We start from the raw sequence: 23175 nt of genomic DNA on the forward strand, positions 1-23175 counted from the left end.
CCTCTGAGTACCTGCTCCTTCTTCTATAATGTGGAGAGGGCCATGCAAACCCCATGGGCACAGATGCCAGAGCCAGGGCTGCTGGGGATGATGGAGCAGCGGGGGAGGAGGAGGAGGGCAGGAGGAAGGCAGCCTGGGTGGGCACCCTGCCCCACACACCTCCTGTGGCATCTGCTATCGACCTCAGGAAGCAGCACAGCTGCCGTTCATGGACAGGTTCTGCCAGGAGGGACCCTGGCTCCCTTTAGGGGCTGGAAACTGAGGACATTTCCTTCCTTGCCTAGGGCCAGCAAATCCCTTCCTGCCTGTAGCGGCTGGAAGGCCAGGAAGAGGGTCCTGGCTCGGGTAGACAGCAGCCGGGGGCATCAGCACGAGGGGTGGGGACACCTCCTGCAGGGCCTGGAGCCCCTGAGGCCACTCAGCAGAGATGAGCAATGCCTTCGAGCTCTTTGGCACAGCGTTAGACAGGAAAGGGACCCCAGGATCCTGCCTGGCCCTGGGACCACCCAGACCTTTGGGCGCTGCAGGTCAGGAGACGCAGTTCCCACCGGCCTGGGCTGTGGAACTCTGTCCTCAGCCGTGGGCTCCTTCGGTTTCCTGCCATGGAGTCTGGGATGCTCTGGGACCTTCCTCTAGTAAGGGGTCTGGACCTCCGAACGGGCCGTTGTTCATCTTAGGAAATTCGCACTCCAGCTGCCCTAAGGCCTGGCCCAGTGGGTTTAGAAGATTTAGGAGGCTCAGGCCTCACCTTCCCTGGCCCCTGGACTGACACTGGCTCCCCTCCCTCCCTCCACTCAGATCCAGGCCCTTCCCAGACCTTCGAGGCCACACATGTGCGCCCAAGACAGCAGCGGTGGTCTCTTTTCTCTCCACAGCAAATGTAGAGCTGTTCACTATGGAAGATGTGGGGATCCCTTTAGCCGAGAGCACAGAAAGTTTTAAAAATGGCAAAAAAAAAAACAGCCCCAGAAAGCAGAGGCTGGATTCTCACGGCCCTGTGGCACTGGCGCCTGAGCAGCTTGTCCCCGTGCCGGGTGCCCTCAGCCGCTGCCTGAAGTCACAGTGCCGAGCAGCTTGTCCCCGTGCCGGGTGCCCTCAGCCGCTGCCTGAAGTCACAGTGCCGAGCAGCTTGTCCCCGTGCCGGGTGCCCTCAGCCGCTGCCTGAAGTCACAGTGCCGAGCAGCTTGTCCCCGTGCCGGGTGCCCTCAGCCGCTGCCTGAAGTCACAGTGCCGAGCAGCTTGTCCCCGTGCCGGGTGCCCTCAGCCGCTGCCTGAAGTCACAGTGCCGAGCAGCTTGTCCCCGTGCCGGGTGCCCTCAGCCGCTGCCTGAAGTCACAGTGCCGAGCAGCTTGTCCCCGTGCCGGGTGCCCTCAGCCGCTGCCTGAAGTCACAGTGCCGAGCAGCTTGTCCCCGTGCCGGGTGCCCTCAGCCGCTGCCTGAAGTCACAGTGCCGAGCAGCTTGTCCCCGTGCCGGGTGCCCTCAGCCGCTGCCTGAAGTCACAGTGCCGAGCAGCTTGTCCCCGTGCCGGGTGCCCTCAGCCGCTGCCTGAAGTCACAGTGCCGAGCAGCTTGTCCCCGTGCCGGGTGCCCTCAGCCGCTGCCTGAAGTCACAGTGCCGAGCAGCTTGTCCCCGTGCCGGGTGCCCTCAGCCGCTGCCTGAAGTCACAGTGCCGAGCAGCTTGTCCCCGTGCCGGGTGCCCTCAGCCGCTGCCTGAAGTCACAGTGCCGAGCAGCTTGTCCCCGTGCCGGGTGCCCTCAGCCGCTGCCTGAAGTCACAGTGCCGAGCAGCTTGTCCCCGTGCCGGGTGCCCTCAGCCGCTGCCTGAAGTCACAGTGCCGAGCAGCTTGTCCCCGTGCCGGGTGCCCTCAGCCGCTGCCTGAAGTCACAGTGCCGAGCAGCTTGTCCCCGTGCCGGGTGCCCTCAGCCGCTGCCTGAAGTCACAGTGCCGAGCAGCTTGTCCCCGTGCCGGGTGCCCTCAGCCGCTGCCTGAAGTCACAGTGCCGAGCAGCTTGTCCCCGTGCCGGGTGCCCTCAGCCGCTGCCTGAAGTCACAGTGCCGAGCAGCTTGTCCCCGTGCCGGGTGCCCTCAGCCGCTGCCTGAAGTCACAGTGCCGAGCAGCTTGTCCCCGTGCCGGGTGCCCTCAGCCGCTGCCTGAAGTCACAGTGCCGAGCAGCTTGTCCCCGTGCCGGGTGCCCTCAGCCGCTGCCTGAAGTCACAGTGCCGAGCAGCTTGTCCCCGTGCCGGGTGCCCTCAGCCGCTGCCTGAAGTCACAGTGCCGAGCAGCTTGTCCCCGTGCCGGGTGCCCTCAGCCGCTGCCTGAAGTCACAGTGCCGAGCAGCTTGTCCCCGTGCCGGGTGCCCTCAGCCGCTGCCTGAAGTCACAGTGCCGAGCAGCTTGTCCCCGTGCCGGGTGCCCTCAGCCGCTGCCTGAAGTCACAGTGCCGAGCAGCTTGTCCCCGTGCCGGGTGCCCTCAGCCGCTGCCTGAAGTCACAGTGCCGAGCAGCTTGTCCCCGTGCCGGGTGCCCTCAGCCGCTGCCTGAAGTCACAGTGCCGAGCAGCTTGTCCCCGTGCCGGGTGCCCTCAGCCGCTGCCTGAAGTCACAGTGCCGAGCAGCTTGTCCCCGTGCCGGGTGCCCTCAGCCGCTGCCTGAAGTCACAGTGCCGAGCAGCTTGTCCCCGTGCCGGGTGCCCTCAGCCGCTGCCTGAAGTCACAGTGCCGAGCAGCTTGTCCCCGTGCCGGGTGCCCTCAGCCGCTGCCTGAAGTCACAGTGCCGAGCAGCTTGTCCCCGTGCCGGGTGCCCTCAGCCGCTGCCTGAAGTCACAGTGCCGAGCAGCTTGTCCCCGTGCCGGGTGCCCTCAGCCGCTGCCTGAAGTCACAGTGCCGAGCAGCTTGTCCCCGTGCCGGGTGCCCTCAGCCGCTGCCTGAAGTCACAGTGCCGAGCAGCTTGTCCCCGTGCCGGGTGCCCTCAGCCGCTGCCTGAAGTCACAGTGCCGAGCAGCTTGTCCCCGTGCCGGGTGCCCTCAGCCGCTGCCTGAAGTCACAGTGCCGAGCAGCTTGTCCCCGTGCCGGGTGCCCTCAGCCGCTGCCTGAAGTCACAGTGCCGAGCAGCTTGTCCCCGTGCCGGGTGCCCTCAGCCGCTGCCTGAAGTCACAGTGCCGAGCAGCTTGTCCCCGTGCCGGGTGCCCTCAGCCGCTGCCTGAAGTCACAGTGCCGAGCAGCTTGTCCCCGTGCCGGGTGCCCTCAGCCGCTGCCTGAAGTCACAGTGCCGAGCAGCTTGTCCCCGTGCCGGGTGCCCTCAGCCGCTGCCTGAAGTCACAGTGCCGAGCAGCTTGTCCCCGTGCCGGGTGCCCTCAGCCGCTGCCTGAAGTCACAGTGCCGAGCAGCTTGTCCCCGTGCCGGGTGCCCTCAGCCGCTGCCTGAAGTCACAGTGCCGAGCAGCTTGTCCCCGTGCCGGGTGCCCTCAGCCGCTGCCTGAAGTCACAGTGCCGAGCAGCTTGTCCCCGTGCCGGGTGCCCTCAGCCGCTGCCTGAAGTCACAGTGCCGAGCAGCTTGTCCCCGTGCCGGGTGCCCTCAGCCGCTGCCTGAAGTCACAGTGCCGAGCAGCTTGTCCCCGTGCCGGGTGCCCTCAGCCGCTGCCTGAAGTCACAGTGCCGAGCAGCTTGTCCCCGTGCCGGGTGCCCTCAGCCGCTGCCTGAAGTCACAGTGCCGAGCAGCTTGTCCCCGTGCCGGGTGCCCTCAGCCGCTGCCTGAAGTCACAGTGCCGAGCAGCTTGTCCCCGTGCCGGGTGCCCTCAGCCGCTGCCTGAAGTCACAGTGCCGAGCAGCTTGTCCCCGTGCCGGGTGCCCTCAGCTGCTGCCTGAAGTCACAGTGCCGAGCAGCTTGTCCCCGTGCCGGGTGCCCTCAGCCGCTGCCTGAAGTCACAGTGCCGAGCAGCTTGTCCCCGTGCCGGGTGCCCTCAGCCGCTGCCTGAAGTCACAGTGCCGAGCAGCTTGTCCCCGTGCTGGGTGCCCTCAGCCGCTGCCTGAAGTCACAGTGCCGAGCAGCTTGTCCCCGTGCCGGGTGCCCTCAGCCGCTGCCTGAAGTCACAGTGCCGAGCAGCTTGTCCCCGTGCCGGGTGCCCTCAGCCGCTGCCTGAAGTCACAGTGCCGAGCAGCTTGTCCCCGTGCCGGGTGCCCTCAGCCGCTGCCTGAAGTCACAGTGCCGAGCAGCTTGTCCCCGTGCCGGGTGCCCTCAGCCGCTGCCTGAAGTCACAGTGCCGAGCAGCTTGTCCCCGTGCCGGGTGCCCTCAGCCGCTGCCTGAAGTCACAGTGCCGAGCAGCTTGTCCCCGTGCCGGGTGCCCTCAGCCGCTGCCTGAAGTCACAGTGCCGAGCAGCTTGTCCCCGTGCCGGGTGCCCTCAGCCGCTGCCTGAAGTCACAGTGCCGAGCAGCTTGTCCCCGTGCCGGGTGCCCTCAGCCGCTGCCTGAAGTCACAGTGCCGAGCAGCTTGTCCCCGTGCCGGGTGCCCTCAGCCGCTGCCTGAAGTCACAGTGCCGAGCAGCTTGTCCCCGTGCTGGGTGCCCTCAGCCGCTGCCTGAAGTCACAGTGCCGAGCAGCTTGTCCCCGTGCTGGGTGCCCTCAGCCGCTGCCTGAAGTCACAGTGCCGAGCAGCTTGTCCCCGTGCTGGGTGCCCTCAGCCGCTGCCTGAAGTCACAGTGCCGAGCAGCTTGTCCCCGTGCTGGGTGCCCTCAGCTGCTGCCTGAAGTCACAGTGCCGAGCAGCTTGTCCCCGTGCCGGGTGCCCTCAGCCGCTGCCTGAAGTCACAGTGCCGAGCAGCTTGTCCCCGTGCTGGGTGCCCTCAGCTGCTGCCTGAAGTCACAGTGCCGGCGTATCAGGAAGGGCGGCAGCAGCTGCACCTCTCAGGATGCCTGGGCGCAGGACAGTGGCAGAGGGCAGGCAGGGGCCAGGGTGGGGGTTGGCAGAACACCACTGGCACACACAGCACAGAGGGGACAACAGGCACCAGGACCCCTCGGTGGGGAGAGCCAGGGACACGGTGGGGAGTTGTGCTGGGCACACTAATGATCAAAGCGATAGTGCTCCACGTGTATGCAGGTGCTGGTGTGTGTGGGCGCTGGTGTGTGCAGGTGCTGGTGTGTGCAGGTGCTGGTATGTGTGGGCGCTGGTGTGTGCAGGTGCTGGTGTGTGTGGGCGCTGGTGTGTGCAGGTGCTGGTGTGTGTGGGTGCTGGTGTGTGCAGGTGCTGGTGTCTGTGGGCACTGGTGTGTGTGGGCGCTGGTGTGTGCAGGTGCTGGTGTGTGTGGGTGCTGGTGTGTTACAGGTGACCTTGGGCCAATGAGCTCCAAACATCATTAGTGAGAAGAAAAGGAAAAGGAATGGAAACTCCACATTTGTATTGATAAACACAATAAATGGATTCTCGTCAAAGCAGGACGTCCCTGGCCCCAGCTCCTTCCTTCCCACCCGGAGTCTCAGGGCCACACCATTGAGGCTCAGTCCTCCAGTGAAGGCCGCCGTCCATCCGAGTTCCAGGGAGAGCTGGGCTTAGGAAGCCCCCGTCGTATTCCTGGGAGAGCGCGACTTCTTCCTGAAAACGTGCTGAGGCTCCAAGGCAAGGGTGGTCGCCGTGAGTACCTCCTGCTAGGGCACTGAGGGGACACCAGAACCTCTGTCCTCAGCTCATCAAGAAGACAACTTTGCACCCTGAGAAGGCAGAAGCGTGACCAGGCCCCAACACAGACCCCGCCTCTGAATGTCTTGTCTTCTCAACTGGCCTGTTTGTGACGGAAGAGGCTGGCCTGCCATGTTCGTGATGTCAGCACCAGGCAGTGGACAGGCAGAGGCCACGAGGAAGACGAGGCCACCGCCCGGGTCTCTTCATGGCTGAGCCCTGGAGTCCTCCTTGGCCCAACTCTCCCTTCTTCTGGATAGCTGGTTTCCATCCTCTATCATGAGATAGGCCTGCTGAGAACATTCTAGAACTCAAGCTTCGGAGATCTAAGTCCACAAAGCACAGGTTTTAGAAAACAATGTGGGAATGCTGTTCCGTGGTGAAAAGGAAGGCAGAACTGACACAGGGACGGGTCTAAAAAATCCCACTGCGAGGGAGAAGCTGGACGCAAAAGGCCTGGCCCCATTCTGAGACGTCCAGCAAAGGCAGCATCTTCGGGGCCAGGGAGCTGGCGGCAGGGACTGCAGAGGGGCGAGGTTTCCTCTGGGGGCGGTCGGATGGCAGTGATGGTTGCACAGTTCCTAAATGCTCTGAAGTTTATGAAATGTTTTGCTTTAGAGGAATATATTTTACGTATGCAAACTATACCTCAATAAAGCTGTTAAAGTACACCACAAGTTATAAAACGGTCATGCAAAAAGCCTTCAAGATACGGCAGGAAGTGCACCCGTGCACCATAGCTCAACCCATTCCACCATGTGGGCGTGAGTGTGAGACAGGCGGGTGCTGTGTAAGGGTGTGCCTCTGTAGATGTGAATGGGCACACGCCTGCGCACGTATGTTCGCATGCAGCATTAATGTCCGGGAATGCTAGGGCTGCCCCCCGCTCCTCCACGTTCTCCTCTGCACCATCAGCAACACGGACTGATCCTTTTCTGCACGTCACAGAACCAGGCGAGGCCCTTTACCGACTTGGCTGCGATGGCTGCAACACCCAGTCTGTGGATGAGGAGTCTGGGCTCAGAGGCCAAGCTGCTCAGTGAGTGGCTGGCCGGGGTCTCGCTCCATGCTCAGCCTCCACCCCCACCATCCAGCCTGTACTCTGTTCTCTCCCTTCGGCCACCCGACCCCGCCAGGCTGAAATCCAAAAAGAAACCAGGTGTCTGCTGGAAGGAGCCCAAGGCTGCCCGCTGGGTCTCCGGGAGGTCCCTGCTGTCCGTCAGCACCGTGAGGGCTTCTCGCCATGCTCAGTAACACACTTCCTCTCCTCACATGTTTTCCCAGAAAAGAATGTTGGCCAGATGCAGCACATTTTGCTCCTTTGGTAAGTAGGGAAACTGAGGCACACAGCAGCTAAGTGACTTGTTCAGGGCCCCAGGCTCCAGGATTCCTGAGACCCGCCGCAAAGCTCCTCCCTGAATCTACTGACCCTCTCTTCGGAAATCATCTCAGAAGAGAGAGTTCATTCTTATGAACGAACGACGCAAGCCTCGTCTTCTGGGATGACTGAGGCTGGTATCTGGGAGATGCACCATCTGACTTTTGCTGCACTGCCCAAGCGGATGGTACAGGGCCTGGGTTGGGGTGCGCAGCTGGGTGCAGGGCCTGGGTTGGGGTGTGCAGCAGGGTACAGGGCCTGGGGCAAGGTAGGCAGGGTGCTCCCCACCCCAGTTCTTCCCGAGGCACTGCAGGGTCCAGGTAGGGTGGCTGGCGAGTGTCCCAGGCAGCCACGGGAGCCGAGGAATCCAAGCCTGGCCCAGGGCAGATGCTCTGAGGAGCCCCTTACCCGTGGCGAGTTTACATGTGGAGCGCAGGAGGTGCTTGCCAGAAAAGGAAAAGGGCAGCTGGAGACAGCTCTGCGGACGCCGCGGGGCCGTATTTATTCACCACCTGCTCAGACATCGTAAGGTCCACGAACACCCTCAGTCCAGTAAACAGGGTGGGAGGGTACAGGGCCCAAGCCCATCACCCGTCTCTGTGGTGCCAGCTTCTTGGTCTTCCAAACTGACCTTTGGCTGTTGAGAAAGGTCAGTGACGCACTGCAGGGTGTCTCTGCTGTCTCAGACAGGATGGGCGCTGGAAAGGCCGTGACCTGCCTGCCTTATTTATCTGAGCAGCAGGGAGGGTAACGCATTCCTGCAGGGGAGGCAGCGGTGCCGGCGGGAATCGCCCTGACCGAACTTCAAAAAGTGATTCGGAGAAAGGAGCCGCTGTGAACTAAGTGCCTTGAAACCAGAACAATCTCCCATCGACTTGCATGAGAGGTTAAACCAAGAAATTAACCCCAATGGGAAAGATGACCGAGAAGTCCGCCTGTTAGGACACTCCATGGGAGGAGGGCGTGAAGGGCAGCTGTGCAGTCCCCATCAGGTGGCCGGGCACAGAGCAGACTCGAAAGGCCCCTCTGCCCCTCAGGAGACAGGGTGGCCTGTCCCAGGGAATGGGGCCGGCAGGGCAGGGGCCCCAGCCTTCAGGTGTGGACAGCCTCCCTGGCAAACACACACCTATCTGGGGTCTGGAAGGTGCGACTTTCATCCTGTCCCTGGCCAGGGAAGACAGCAGAGCTAGGAGGGCAGGAAGATGGCTTATTGATGGCTTCTTTCCTTCTCTTTTTGTTGTGAGGGGGAGGAGATCTCTCCCTTTCCAGGCTTTAATGTAAATCAATTAACTTGTTACGAAGTCTCATCTTATTTAAGGCTTCCTAAATGAGGGTCTCCCACACCTGGCCCCTCTTCTGAAGCCTCACTGCAGGCCTGGGGACAGAGGGTACCCCGAGTCCTGCGGGTCCAAACTGAGGAAGAATGGCCTGCAGCTTCTAGCAACCCCCACAGCCTCCCAAGGTGCAAGTTGTGAGGTGTCTTCTTGGGAGAAGACTAGAGACAGCAGGTGGGGTGAAGAAGAACTCCGTTTTCAGGGGTCTGCCTCTTCCCATTGGAAACAGCTCGCCCCTGGGAGCTCCCCAGCTTCTAGGGATTAGACGGAAGCCTGGGGCATCATGAGGGCATAAAACCCACGCTTTGGTTAGAAAGGAAAAAGGATTAGAAGCCACCGGGGCCACTGCAGGTGTGAAAGGTAAGTTATTTCTTAGCGCTGCACATGTCGGATTATGATGGACAGTGTATTTGTGTGTCTTGAGTTAAACACATTAACTACTGAGTTAAAAAAGCCGTAGACAGCCAACAATTACAGAATGCCCCTGACATGCTGCTCCTGCCATCTGTTAGAGGAGAACAAATCCCACAAAGAAGGGGGCTGGACGGCAGGGTTTTGGGGTGCCCCTGGAACAAGAAGAAAACCCCAGAGACGCAGTCCCGTGGGGTAGGTGCATCGAGCTTGGTCCCCAGACTGCCTCTTCCCTGTGCTGCTCCCAAACAAAGGCAAGCATGCAGGACCTGGCTCCCTCCGTGAGAGCGCCTTCAGCACCGCTGGCTCAAACTCACCTGCCCTTTGGAATGACAACAGTGCGGAATTTCGTAGGGAAAAAGCCCTCTTGTCCCTTCTGTGTTATCCTCCCAAGACCAAGACCGACTCTGAGACCAGGACATAGTAGGCATCCCATGGGGGAGAGGTCCCGCCTCCCACCTCATTCCTCCCTGTCACAGGGACAGAGCAGGGCCTGCCCCAAATGAGGGTGGCAACCAAACAGCCAGAGCAGGGGGCTGGCAGCAGAAAAGGTTGAGGGGCTGCAGCAGCGGAGTGGGCTGTTGGGGGAGGGTGGGACCCACTGCAGGCCCCGTGGACATGGGTGTCACTCCCTCCCATGCTCCTGGTCTGTGCCAAGCAGGCATATTCCCACAAAGGGCTGGCAGGTCCCTCCACCACCATTGAGCTCCACAGTCCCCAGCTTCCAGTTATAAGGAATATTTGGGGCAGTCAGGTGGCCCTGAATAGAGTCTCCGAGCCAGGCAGTCATTAACTGCAAACCAGGATGCAGGGGTGACCTGGATCCTAGAGAACTAGAAAGGCCCCAACCTGAGGACCTGTGGGGAGCTGGGCCATTCTCACCTGACGCACAGTGTGGAAGCTGCAGGAACTGACTCCACCAGGCTTTCCAGAAAGCAGCAGCTGCCTGGCTCGGGATGGCCAACACTCCAGCCTCCCTCCACATGGCCATAGTGAGGCCGCCTGGAGGGAGGGAGACCTTGTGGCGGGGACATCGGAGGAGCCCTCTCAAAGGCTTGGGACAGCCTTGGGGGGCCTCTGGGCACTCCAGCCCCTGGGAATGTGCCCCTCTTGCCATTTCTACGAATGGCCACCCACAGCCACACACCCGGCCATGGCTCCCCAGGACGGGCCACTGGGCTCCAGGGGGTGTGCAGAGGGGGTCGGTCAGTTTCAATGAAGCCACAACCTCTGTGAGAACAAAGGGACCAAGGAGGCCTGGACGGAAGGGCGTGGCCACCAGCATGGCCACCGTGAGAACTGCAGGGGGATCCTCAACTGCCTCCCAGGTGTCCCTGCTCCAAAGCCTTCTATGGCTCCCTATCGCCCAGCCACAGCATCCAAAGCCCGTGTGGTCCCCCGGCACGCCACAGAGCCGCAGGACTAGGGCAGACCTTCTGGAATGTTGTGCTGGGTGCTAATGGCGAATCACTTCAAAATTCAAAGTTTGGCAAAAAAGTACAAAGAGTAGAACATAGAATTCACACACATTAAACAGAGTGGCCCCACACCTCCCCGTCATGAGGGCTCCGTGGGATGCTGCCTGCCTTCTGGCCCTGGAGCCACCTCATCCCCAGCAGGGACACCAGCCATGTCCCTAGCATGGACACCTATACCCCAGCATGGACACCACCAATGTCCCAGCATGGACGCCCACATCCCCAGCATGGACACTGCCCATGTGCCAGCATGAACATCCACATCTTCAGTGTGGACACCCACGTCCCCAGTGTGGACACTGCCCATGTGCCAGCATGATGCCAACATCTTCAGCGTGGACACCAACAACCCCAGCATGGATGCCCATGTCCCAGCATGGATGCTGCCCACGTTCCAGCATAGATGCTGCCCACGTTCCAGCATGAACGCCCACATCTTCAGTGTGGACACCCATGTCCCCAGCATGGATGCCGCACATGTTCCCACTGTGGACATGGGCCACCGGCTGTGCCTGATCATGCATCCCTTGGGCCCTCGTCTGTCACCCCCCTCGGCATCCCCACACTGCTGTCCTGTGGAACAAGCTGGGCTTCTCCCTGTCTCCCCACACTGGATGGCACGATGTTCCATGGAAACTGTGGGGGCCGGGGGAAGCCCATGTGACCCCGTTCTGCCCTGGCTGTGCCCTTGGGCACCTGTTAGCCAGGACCTTTGCTCTTTGCCCGGAGCGAGCCACCCTCCTCCTCCTTGAGGCCTGATGGAGTGACCCAGCCGCCTCGGAGAGCAGTCCCCGATCCTGTGGCCCCCTCAGCCCCGCACTCACCAGCCACTCACCTCTCCCCGCCCATGCTTCCTTGGGCCTGGTTTCTAACCGCTGATTTCAGTCTTATTTCACTTTTTTTTTCTTCATGTGGTGTCTTGCTCTGTTGCCCAGGCTGGAGTGCAGTGGTGCGGGCTTGGTTCACTGTAACCTCTGCCTCCTGGCTCAAGCGATTCTCCCATCCCAGACCCCTGAGCAGCTGGGACCACAGGCGCGAGCCACCACGCCCAGCTAATGTTTTGTATTTTTTGGTAGACACAGGGTTTCTCCATGTTGCCCAGACTGCTCTCTACCTCCTGACCTCAAGTGATCTGCCTACCTCGCCTCCCAAAGTGCTGGGATTACAGGTATGAGCCACTGTGCCCGAACTTATTTCACCTTTTTATGTGAGAAATTTTGCAGACAGTGCAAGTGATTCCTCCTACAGAGTGGGGTACATGTTGGTCAGCAGAGCCTCCCACTCCCATAACAATGTCAGTCAACCCAGGTGCACTGAGAGGTTAAAGGGCCCTGTCAGCCACACATCATGAGACGGCTCTGTGGGGAGAACGCAGGCTGCTGTCCAGGTGAGGGTGCAGTGGCCCTCCTCCCACCACCGAGAGCTCTGACCTGCGTGGACTGGCGTGTGCAATGCATGGGCTGGCATGTGAGATGCACGGGCTGGCGTGTGGAGCATGTGTGATGCGAGGACATCCCACTCCCAGGCTCTCAGGCTACTCTCTGGGGAGATCGGGCTCCTGGGTCACGTCCCTTAAAGAGGGGCTGAAGCAGGACACGCCCCTTAAAGAGGGGCTGAAGCAGGACCCATTCCTAGGTCCATCCTCTTCTACTTCTGTTCACAGCGTCCCCAAGGACGCTGACCTTGCCACCTCTCTGGGCACAGAGACCCCCGGACCCTCACACTTCCACCCGTCTCACGGTGCTTCCAACCCTGGCCCCAGATCACAGATTGAGAACCCCAGGACCTGGGAGGGGCGGCATGAGCCAGCAGCTCAGACACAGGGTGTCAGTGAGGGGGGGGCTCTGTGTGTGCTCCCAGCAGGGCCCTTCAGCCCCCGGGACCCTGCCCCAAAGAGGCTCTTTCCCTCTGGTTCCGAGTCTCCCCCGCAGGCCCTCACCCCACAACAAGCTGGGGGTTAGGGCGCTTTTCATTCCCATCTTAGAGATAAGAAAGACGGGGCTGAGAGAAGCTGGTGGGGGACGTCAGGGCTCACGCTGCCTCTGGGATGCTCCAGCTGGCGTCTCAGGGTGGGGACCATGTGAGCCCGAAGCCTGCAGCCACCACCCTCCCACGGTCACCTGCCCCTGCTGGGAGGCAGAGGGCCCCTGGGTGCAGGGGTTCAGTGCTTGCTCCCCAGAGTCATTGGCTTTTGTTCTTAGAAAGAAACTACGGGCGGGGGAGTGGCCGGGAGGGAAGGCAAGCACAAAGGCCTCTCAGCTGCTACTGCTGCCTCAGCTCTGGACTTTTCCCCCTCCACTCAAAGGGCAGATGCTTGGAATTCTCCCTGCTGCCTCCCCCGGCATCTGATCTTCCCGGGCATAAACACTCGCCTTGTGGAACCTCAGCTGCTGCCGCCGTCAGCTCAGCACTTAAAAGTGCTCTAACCTTCTGGAAGGAAGACAGGAGCTGTGAAGCCATCAGGACCAGAGGGCCAGAGGCTCAGGCGGGCTCAGCCGCAGCCAGGCAGGTGGCAGGGCTGTGTAGACAGAACCCCCAGGCTACCCTCTTACTCCTGTCCCGTGCACACAGCACCAGCTAGCACAAGCCTTCCACTGCAAGGCAAATGTTAATTCTCATAAGCACGTGCGCTACTAACCAGGTATCCGTGTGACCCACAGGCCTGCCTCTCAACCTCCCCACTCCTTATGTCCGTGTGACCCACGGGCCTGCCTCTCAACCTGCCCACTCCTTGGGCCTGCTCTCAGACACTGATCACACGTGCCCTGCTGAGAGCCCAAGTCCTCCCCGCCAGTTTGGCTCCTGGGGAACAGGAGGTGTGGCTTAGGGGAAGGGGACAATTTGGAAAGTAAAATAACTTCATCCCAGGGCTGGCCCCACACCAGGGCCATACACAGGGGCCAGCAGCCTGCCTGGGGGGCTGCACTGGGTGGTGAGGGTGGGCCCTGACATCAGGCACAGGTTCAAACCCGATCAGCCTCTGCCAGTGGGTCCCTGGGGGTCCCTGGATTTCTGTTGCCTTTGCTCCCTCAGCTGTATAGGGAGATCCTTCTGCTGCCAGTGGGTGAAGGGACCCAGGGTGTGTCACAGCCCCTGGGACAGAGTCACTGTCAGCCTCACTGTTGTTTTTAGAGAACGTTTTTGTGGAGCAACACCAGCTCCTCCTCGAAGGCCCGTGGCCCTGGAGGGACTCTCAGGAGGCTGTGGCCGCTTCCTCTTCCGTTCAGGGACCAGCCTCGAGAAGGCAGCTGGGTTCTGGTCGGCTGTCCTCTCCCATGGGGAGCAGACCTCCAGGACACAGGTGGAGGAGGACCGAGGCAGGAATGGCCGCCTCCAGACAGCTGTGTTTATCACTCACACTGTTTACCATCACTGTGCACAGATAATCAACAGCAGACAGACCATCAGCAGCTTCACTACTGCTTCTGAATTCTCTATGAGGGTGCACCCCTTCCAGCAGCACTGGGGCAGGCCCCATCTGTCCTCAGGTCCCTGGGAAGTTCCTGAGGGCCGCCCAGCGGGGAGTGGAAAATCGAAGGCAGACGGGCACAGCGACTCTGTTTTAGACAGAGACACTGCTCAGGTTTCACTAGAAAATGGAATTCTGCTCCTAAAATAAGTGGGAAGCTGGGGCAGGTGAGGGAAAGCACATGAGCCCCGCAGTGAGAACAGACGCTCCCATGGAGGGGCACGAATCCCGCCAGAGCTGGTGGTACCCCGTCATCCATTTATTTAAGGGATGTGCTGCCCTCCTCGCTGGCAGGAAAAGCAGCTGCTCAGCAATCGCAGCCCATCCTCCACCTGCTCAGGCTGCAGGACACGGGACTCAGTCTCTCAGTCTCAGCTTGGCTCTCCACCCCGCGTCCAGACAGTGAGCAAATCCCGGCGGTATTACCCCCAAAACCCACCCAGCCTCTGTCTGACCCCATTCCCACCTCCACGTCCACCACTGGGACCCACCCCTGGCTGGCTTGTCTCCCTCCTGGATGGTGGCAACGGGCTCCAGAGTCTCCTCTGCCATTCTTGTCCCTCTGCCCCCCACGCTCTCAGCCCCACGATCATGCTAAACAGAGACCACAGCAGAGAACTCCCGCTCAAAGCCCACAAACGGCTCCCACTTCCCTCCTGAGCAGCCAGAGGCCTGAGAACCACCAAAGCCTCAAGTCCCTTGTGGGCTGGACTTGTTCGCTCTCTGGCCTCATCGTCTGCTCCCACTAAGGGGTCCCTGGGCTGCAGCCACCCTGGCCCCTCGCCTCCCTGCCCCTGGGCCTTTGCATATGCTGTCTGAGGGGCTCTTTCCCAGTGTGGCTGCCCAGCCCATCTCCTCCCTGTTCTCACTGCCCACTCTGATGCTGCATTTATGGGGAGGCCCGTCGCAAGCCTGCATGTTCATGGCTGCATACGGCATTTAGAGTAATTTGACCCGTGCCTGTTTGCCTGTTTGTTGTCTGTTTCTCCCTGGAAGGAAAGTTCTGCAAGGTCTTACTTGCTGCTGTTTTGTTCCCTTCCGTCTCCCCACTGCTGAGAACAGTTCTTGGCCATGGCGCGTGCTCAGCAATGTGTGCTGCGCTGAAGTTTGGAGGAAACAGATGACACCCAGGGCACACCTCCACCATGCATGGTGCTTCCACGTGATTCTCAGCTGCTCTCTTGGGGGCTACTCTGTCCATTTTACTGATCTGCCATTCGGGGCTCACGAAGCCAACTCCAAAATCCAGGTCTCCTGGTTTCCATTCAAGGCTTGCCCACCGATCCTGGCCACTTGCTGGAGACCTCGGGTCAGCAGGAAGCCCTCACTGGCCGCCCGAGCGGACTCCCGGCTCCGCTCCCTGCCCTGGGCTCCGTGGGGAGAAGGTGCCTGTAAACTATGGGGGGTTATGAATGTGAACCGCAAAAATGATCATGAACGTGAACTGCAAACTTTTCAGAGCTTAGTGCAAAAAGACAAAAGATAGCCCACACCTTCTTCCTGGTTCCAGACAACTTCCTGGTAACTAAAGTGGTTACTGCCAGCCGATAATAAAAGGCCGAGGAGCCGCAGGGCTGGAGACCCCACAGTGTGCGCCTTCCCGACAGAGGGCCAGCCTGCAGGTGGAGAGGCCCCTTCTCTGAATCCTCTTCCACGGACTCTGCTCTCTGTGCCCCAAAACTGCTCCGGCTGGTTTTTCTGCCTGAAACGTCCTTTCCACCTGTGTCCCTGCCCAGAGCCTTCTCTGTCCCCCCAGGCCCCCAGCAGAGTCCTCCTCAGGTCCTCGTCCCTCCTCTTGTCTCAGGGTCAGGCTCCTGGGGATTCCGTGGCCTCGGTCAGGTGGCAGCAGGATGGCTCAGGTCGGATCTCCACTGTGCGTCCTCGCCCTACAGAGCAGTGTCTCTGGAGCCGGTGGGCGGATCTTGATGCAGAAACTCTGGGAGAGGCCGGCAACTGCATTTGGCGGGGCCCCAGCATCTTGTACCTAGAAAGTACTGGTGCTGCCGGCCCAGGGACCCTGAGAACACGGCCTCCGAGTGACACATGGGCCCAGTAGAGGCCCACGGGCTGGAACTGAATCATAGCTCCTCAGACAGACAGGCTGGGAGGCTACTCCGCGGAAGCGAAACGCAGTCACCCAGAAACAAAACGGCCTCTGTTCTGTGCCCTCAGGTCCCAGACTAATAGACTCACTGCCACGGGCCCAGCCCTGCCTTCATTCCACGCACTCTGGAGCAGGCGTGTCGCTAGGAAGAAATGGTCAAGAGTGGCCAGTGACCACTAGCCCCATGTTCAGGTGTCCAGATCGGGCCAGTCGGCTTCCCTGTGAGGTCCTTGAATGAGCCAGGCTGTGTCCGGCCTTCACAGCACTGCACTTCCTGGCCCTCTGCTGGGCTGCTGCTGGCTCATCTGTCGGCTCAAATGCCATCTCTGAGGACAGAGCGCTGCCGACCACCCAGCCAGGGGCCTCGCCAAGGATGCACCCATGTGCCACCGTGCCTTGTCTGCTCCGAGGCTTGATGGGACCAGGATGGTCTTCCTTATTTGTCTATCATGTGTCCTGCTCAGTGTCACAGCAGCTCCTCCACCCCATAGTCCTTGTGCATCTCCAGGACTTTGCAAAATGTTCTTGATAAAGATTCACTGAACAAATGCACACCAGGCTGCTCTGGACTGAAGGTCTGTGTCCCCCAAATTCACCACGTGGAAATTCTCACCTGAGGGGGACGGTGTTAGGAGGCAGGGCCTTTGGGAGGTGATGCAGTCATGGGGGTGGGGCCTCAGGAATGGGATTAGTGCCCTGTATAAGAGAGACCCTCTGCCCCTTCATCATGTGAGGTTTGGGAGGTGATGCAGTCATGGGGGTGGGACCTCAGGAATGGGATTAGTGCCCTTTATAAGAGAGACCCTCTGCCCCTTCATCATGTGAGGTTTGGGAGGTGATGCAGTCATGGGGGTGGGGCCTCAGGAATGAGATTAGTGCCCTTTATCAGAAAGACCAGAGAGACCCTCCGCCCCTTCATCATGTGAGGACACTGCAAGAAGGTGCCATCTGCAAGGAAGCGGCCCTCACCACACACCAAATTGTCCAGTGCCTTGACCTCAGGCTTCAAGCCTCCAGACTGCGAGGACTGAGTGTCCGTTGTTTAAGCTCCTGGTCTGTGGGATTTTGCTACAGCATCCTGAAAGGACTAAGACACTGTCCCAATCCAGTCACCACCAGGGTGACCTCTGCAGCAGCCACCCTGTGAGCAGGCCTGGCTAAGGACGAGAGGACAGAGGCAGCCTTGACCCTGGACATGCACACAACGTCGGTGTATCAGTCAGTTCTCACGCTGCTCATAAAGACATGCCCGGGAATGGGTACTTTACAAAGGAAAGAGGTTTAGAGGACTCACAGTTCCACATGACTGGGGAAGCCTCACAATCATGGTGAAAGGTGAAGGAGGAGCAAAGGGATGTCTTCCATGGCAGTAGGCAAGAGGGCGTGTGCAGGGGAACTCCCCTTTATAAAACCGTCAGATCTTGTGAGGCTTATTCACTATCACGAGAACAGCACAGGGAAAACCCGCCCCCGTGATTCAGTGACCTCCCACCAGGTCCCTCCCACCACACATGGGGATGATTACAGTTCAAGGTAATAACCTTGGGTGGGGACACAGCTCAGCCATATCAGTTAGGTGACTGAAAACAGGTCCTGGGATCCAGAGCTCTCAGAACTCAAGGTCACGGTCATCATTCATCAAACATTCACAGCCCGGCCTGTCAGCAAGCACCACCGATGGCTGTGAGCTGACCGGCCCCACCTCACACTCAGCCACGCCAGCCCTGCGGAAATGTTGCCACGGACCTGACAAGCAGCCTGCACTGTAGACATTGGCTGAACTTTCACAGGGGACTCAGGCTTCCTGGACCTAGTCTGGGGCTGGCCACTTGCCCGAGGCCCGGCAGCATCCTAGGAATTTAAATCAAGGCAAACTTAATCTTTGTAAGGAAACTCTAATGAGGTTCTCAGATTTTTGCGTAGGCAGACCATGGGGATTAGAGGCCAGAAAGCCTCTGGAACTATTCGGAGACTGTCCACTGAGCACATGTCCAGAGCAGGATAAACATGACCTTTATGATTAGACCCTCTGAGCAGCTGAGGGACAGCGGCTTCTCAGAAGTGATCAGCGCTTTCTGCCTCTTCCTTAGGAAGCAAGGTGGGTTCTGGCACAGGTGGACTCCAGCAGGGAGCAACTTCTTTTGTTCGAGGGAAAATGAGGCCTAGGTTTTGTTTTTTTGCTCTGTGGTTGGTTTGGTGTGGTGATTCTAAACAGCAGCCCTCAGGGCTTGATGTTCCGTGTGGGATGCTTGTAAGGGACCCTCGCCCTCGGCTGACCCCTGTGCTTCTCCAGACTCTCCCTAGCAGATGACCCAGGAGCCACCCCTCTCTCTAGGTTGGCCGGCTCGGGAAACCCTCCCTGCTCAGCAAGGCCTGGCCCACTCTGTTCTGTCCACCTGCCCCTCTTCCCTGGCAAGCTGTGTTTTTAAAAATAGATTTTATTTTTTAGAATAGTTTTAGGTTCATAGCAAGATTGAGAGGAAGGTGCAGGGAGCTCCCATGTGTTCCCTGCCTCCACCCACACACGGTCTCCCCCACCCACATATGGCCTCCCCCACCCACACATAGTCTCCCCCCACCCACGCATGATCTCCCCCCCAACCACGCATGACCTCCCTCCACCCACGCACGGCCTCCCCCACCCACACATAGTCTCCCCCCACCCACGCATGACCTCCCCCCACCCACGCATGATCTCCCCCCCAACCACGCATGACCTCCCTCCACCCACGCACGGCCTCCCCCACCCACACATAGTCTCCCCCCACCCACGCATGACCTCCCCCCACCCACGCATGATCTCCCCCCAACCACGCATGACCCCCCTCCACCCACGCACAGCCTCCCTCCACCCACGCACGGCCTCCCTCCACCCACGCATGGCCTCCCCCACCCACACATAGTCTCCCCCACCCACGCATGACCTCCCCCACCCACGCATGACCTCCCTCCACCCACGCACGGCCTCCCTCCACCCACGCACTGCCTCCCTCCACCCACGCACGCCTCCCCCACCCACAGTCTCCTCCACCCACGCATGATCTCCCCCCCAACCACGCATGACCTCCCTCCACCCACGCACGGCCTCCCCCACCCACACACGACCTCCCTCCACCCACGCACGGCCTCCCCCACCCACGCACGACCTCCCTCCACCCACGCACGACCTCCCCCCACCCACGCATGACCTCCCTCCACCCACGCACGGCCTCCCCCACCCACACATAGTCTCCCCCCACCCACGCATGACCTCCCCCGCCCACTCATGACCTCCCTTCACCCACGCACGGCCTCCCCCACCCACACATAGTCTCCCCCCACCCACGCACGACCTCCCTCCACCCACGCACGACCTCCCTCCACCCACGCACGGCCTCCCTCCACCCACGCACGGCCTCCCCCACCCACGCACAGCCTCCCCCCACCCACGCACGGTCTCCCCCACCCACGCATGACATCCCCCGCCCACTCATGACCTCCGCCACCCACGCACGGTCTCCCCCACCCACGCACGGTCTCCCCCACCCACACACGGTCTCCCCCACCCACTCATGACCTCCCTCCACCCACGCACGGCCTCCCCCACCCACACATGTTCTCCCCCCACCCACACATGTTCTCCCCCCACCCACACATGTTCTCCCCCCACCCACACATGTTCTCCCCCACTTAGTGGTGCATGGGTTACAATCAATGAGCCTGTGCTGACTCACCACCGTCACCCAGAGTCCATGGTGACACCAGGGCTTACTCTCAGTGCCAGCCATTCAGAGCAGTTCCACTGTCCCCAACTCTCAGCCAAGGCAGAACAGCTGGGGAACAGGGTGAAGGTGCTTACACCTTTTCCAGATGTGTTCACACATACAGTCACATCGAGCAAAGGGTTTACATTACCCCCATTTCACAGTTGGAGGAAACCGAGGCCCAAGAGGAATAAAAACATTGCCCAAGATGGGTGCCTGTAATCCCAGCTACTCTGAAGGCTGAGGCAGGAGAATCGCTTGAACCCAGGAGGAGGAGGTTGTGGTGAGCCGAGATAGAGTCATTGCACTCCAGCCTGGGCAGCAAGAGTAAAACTCTGTCTCAAAAAACAAAACAAAACAAAACAAAAATTGCCCAAGAAACAATTACAGAAACGAGAACCAAAGTACCCGGCCAGGTGTTACTTCTACGGCCCCTCCCTCGCCGCAACCCCTTCTGTAACTCACCAGGGACTGGAGCCCCAGGGCAGGTCCAGTGTCCCCAGGGGCCACAGCAAGTTCTGGGCCCAAGGACGCCCTGGTGCCTGCACAAGGGGTGCGAGGGGTCAGAAGCGTCCTGGACCCTCAACAGAGAGTGGAGTTACCCCTGCGTGTTTAGAGAGACTTGACAAAGCCTCATCTAACAGAAGGGAGAGTGACTGTTTTTTCTGTGCTTCACATCATGAATTGAAAAATCAGGGATCAAACTGTAACTGTAGAAGCGGCACCAAGTGACCACAGCAATGTGGTGCCTGAGTCGCCAGGGACAGAGTACGGGGCCCACCTGGCAGGATGTTGGGGACAGCACTTGCCCGTCCCGGTTCTGTGGCAGTTTCCCATGCCCAAAAGAGGCATCTTCCCCCAACAGGCACAACAGACCATAGTGCTCCCTCCCTCCCAGGCAGCGGGAGCACGGAGCTGACCTGTTAGCTGCTCACAGAGTCAGTGAGATGCAAGCCTGACCTGGGCCTTCCTGTCCTCGTGGACAAAGCAAGTCTCCTCTCAGCCTCTACACCCACCACAGGGCGAATGCAGCCACCCAGCCCCTGCCAGACCCCTGGCAGCCCCCGGCTTTGGACCGGAGTCTTCTGACTGTCCTTCCGTCCGTGAGCTCAGCCAGAACCCCAGAGGGGCCTTTGTCACAGCCCTGAACTGCTCCCTACCAGGCCTCCCGGGACCCGGCCCCTGTTGCTGGGGAGCAGGCCCAGGGCCCAGGGTTCAGACACAAATGCTCAGCGACATCGATGGAGTAAGGGGCCTCGTGCCTGGTCTCCCTCTGCAAACCCAGAAGAACAGCTGGGAAGGTGCCCTGTACGTTTCCAGAGTCTTGAAGGAAACCATTGACCCAAATTGTGTTATTCATGAAAAGGCACCAAAACAATTTAAAATATGTGAACCTCCAATCAGCGCTACCCGGTTAAGTTTTAAAACCCCACACGACGCCATCCATTTAATTTTGCTACATTTAAGGACAACACAGCTGTTCGGGGTTGGGGGCCGGCGCCTTCCCTTTATCTGAAGTCCACAGGTCTGGTCCACTTTCCAGGCACAGATGTGGTTTCTCCAGGCCCTTGAAGTTTACCGAGGACTGTGCATCTGGCAGCACACGGAACACCGTGAGGATGGCCCAGCCCCAAGAGCTCCCATCTCCGGCGCCAGCATTGGGAAGCAGGCACCCTCTTTCCACAAAAGCCCAAATGGAAGAGTTCTAAGACAGAGTAACTTCAACACGTGCACCTGGATGAAGGGGAAGCCATCAGCTTGGAGCTGGCAACGCTGGTAATTCTAGACCTAAGACAAGGACAGTGGAAGAGGAGGACCCCTGGCTGGTTTCAGGTGGGGAAAGGCCAGCTCCTCACTCCCACCTCCCACTCGGGAAGGCTGGGCTGCCTGCACCTCTTAGCAGGACCTGTTGATCAGATGGACAAGCCAGTCCCCCAGCAAGACCTCGGGCATGCAGCAGCCACTGGGCAGACAGAGAAGAGCCCAGGCTGACCCTGACGGGGGCCCGGGACAGTGTGCTGCCCACATTCAGATGCCCTGACCCTGACGGGGGCCCAGGACAGTGTGCTGCCCACATTCAGATGGCTGGGTCATCGGGTCATCGCTGGGCGCCCTGCAGATGGGAGCCGACGTGACTCTAGGGGATGTCCAGGCCACACAGGGCTGGCCCACCAGGAACTGGGGTGGGTGCCCTGAGCCCGGCTCCCAGGAAGGGGAGAGGTGGCGGCTGTTGCCTTCAGGGCTCCTCGGCCTTATCAGGAATGCCGGCCGGATGCACTGAAGCCTCCTGTCAGGATATGTTTCCCTTCCTAGGTGGCATCAGAGCAGTGGGCTGGCGGCTCTGGCCATGGAGGCTGGTCCAGGGATGGAGGGGGCGCGGCTTTTGAGTGTGTGCTGCCAGGCGGAGGGCAGGACCTAGCCGATCTCTGACTCGTTCACTCACAAAACAAAATTGTGCACTGACTCTGGGACACAGAAGTCTCCAGGCCTAGGGGCACAAAGGCAGCAAGAAGAAGATTCATCCTGTGAGTTCAGTGCCAGTGACAATCGCCTTGGCCCCAGTGGGGGGGATGGGGAAGCTCCCTGGAGAGTGGGGGATGGGGGGGTCCCACACAGGTAAGACCCCAGAAGAGGCTCCATTTCCATGTATTTTGCATCTCCTATGTGGGGCAGAGCTGGGACAGGTGCTTTACTGTCACCTCTTCCTAATTCCTGCTGTAACCTGCAAGGTTCTTCACACTGCCCAGCGTCCCAACACCACTGTGAGCCGAGACCGGAGCCCAGCTCAGCCTGCTGAGCCCAGAGCACCTGGCCACACTCCACCGGCTGTTCCGTGTGTTTGATCACCACCATTAGAACACAGTTCACACTGTGACTGGGACACCATGCCCCAGTGTGTCCGTGGTAGGAAGTGTGAGGCCGCCAGGCCACCTTCCCTGCACAACACCATGCACGGTGCTGGCTTGGGATGTGACATTTTGGCAGCCAGTGCTGACCAGTGCACAGCTCCATGATACACCAATGGCCGTGGGTCACTGGTGGGGCACACAGCCCTGCACCAGGCAGCCCCAGCCCCGCTGACGGGACAGGTGGGGCCAGGTGGGCTCCTGAGGCTTGGTTGGGGGCACCCAGTGGAGAACATGGGGGAGGTGCCTACGCCTCTGCCCTCTCCAGAACATGGAGCCCAATGGGAGAAAGACCGCCCTCCCTTCCAGCAACGCCCTCCCTGGCCAGTTCCGCTGTCCACCCTGGGTCTCTGCTGACCCCGGCTCTCCTGCTGGGCTGCAGACACAGCAGCCTCCCCCTCTTTTGACTGTGCCCTCCAGCCTAACTGGCTGCCCCAGGGGTCTTGAACACATCGTGACAGGCAATGGCCTATTTGGAAGTCTTCGACTGGGCCCAGGCCCCTCCCGCTGTCCACCCCCAGTCCGTCTGCCACTGTGTGCTGTGCTCACCGTCCCGGGCCCAGGACAGCCCAGCAGGCAGCCGCCACTCCATAAACACAGATGGACTCTGACTAATTGTTCCACTTAGGAAATTTGGACTTGACAATGGGTTTATCAGGGAATCAAATGCGTTTATGCACTTAC

This window comes from Pongo pygmaeus, chromosome 5 (assembly GCF_028885625.2).
Source record: "Pongo pygmaeus isolate AG05252 chromosome 5, NHGRI_mPonPyg2-v2.0_pri, whole genome shotgun sequence".
NCBI classification, from domain to species: domain Eukaryota; kingdom Metazoa; phylum Chordata; class Mammalia; order Primates; family Hominidae; genus Pongo; species Pongo pygmaeus.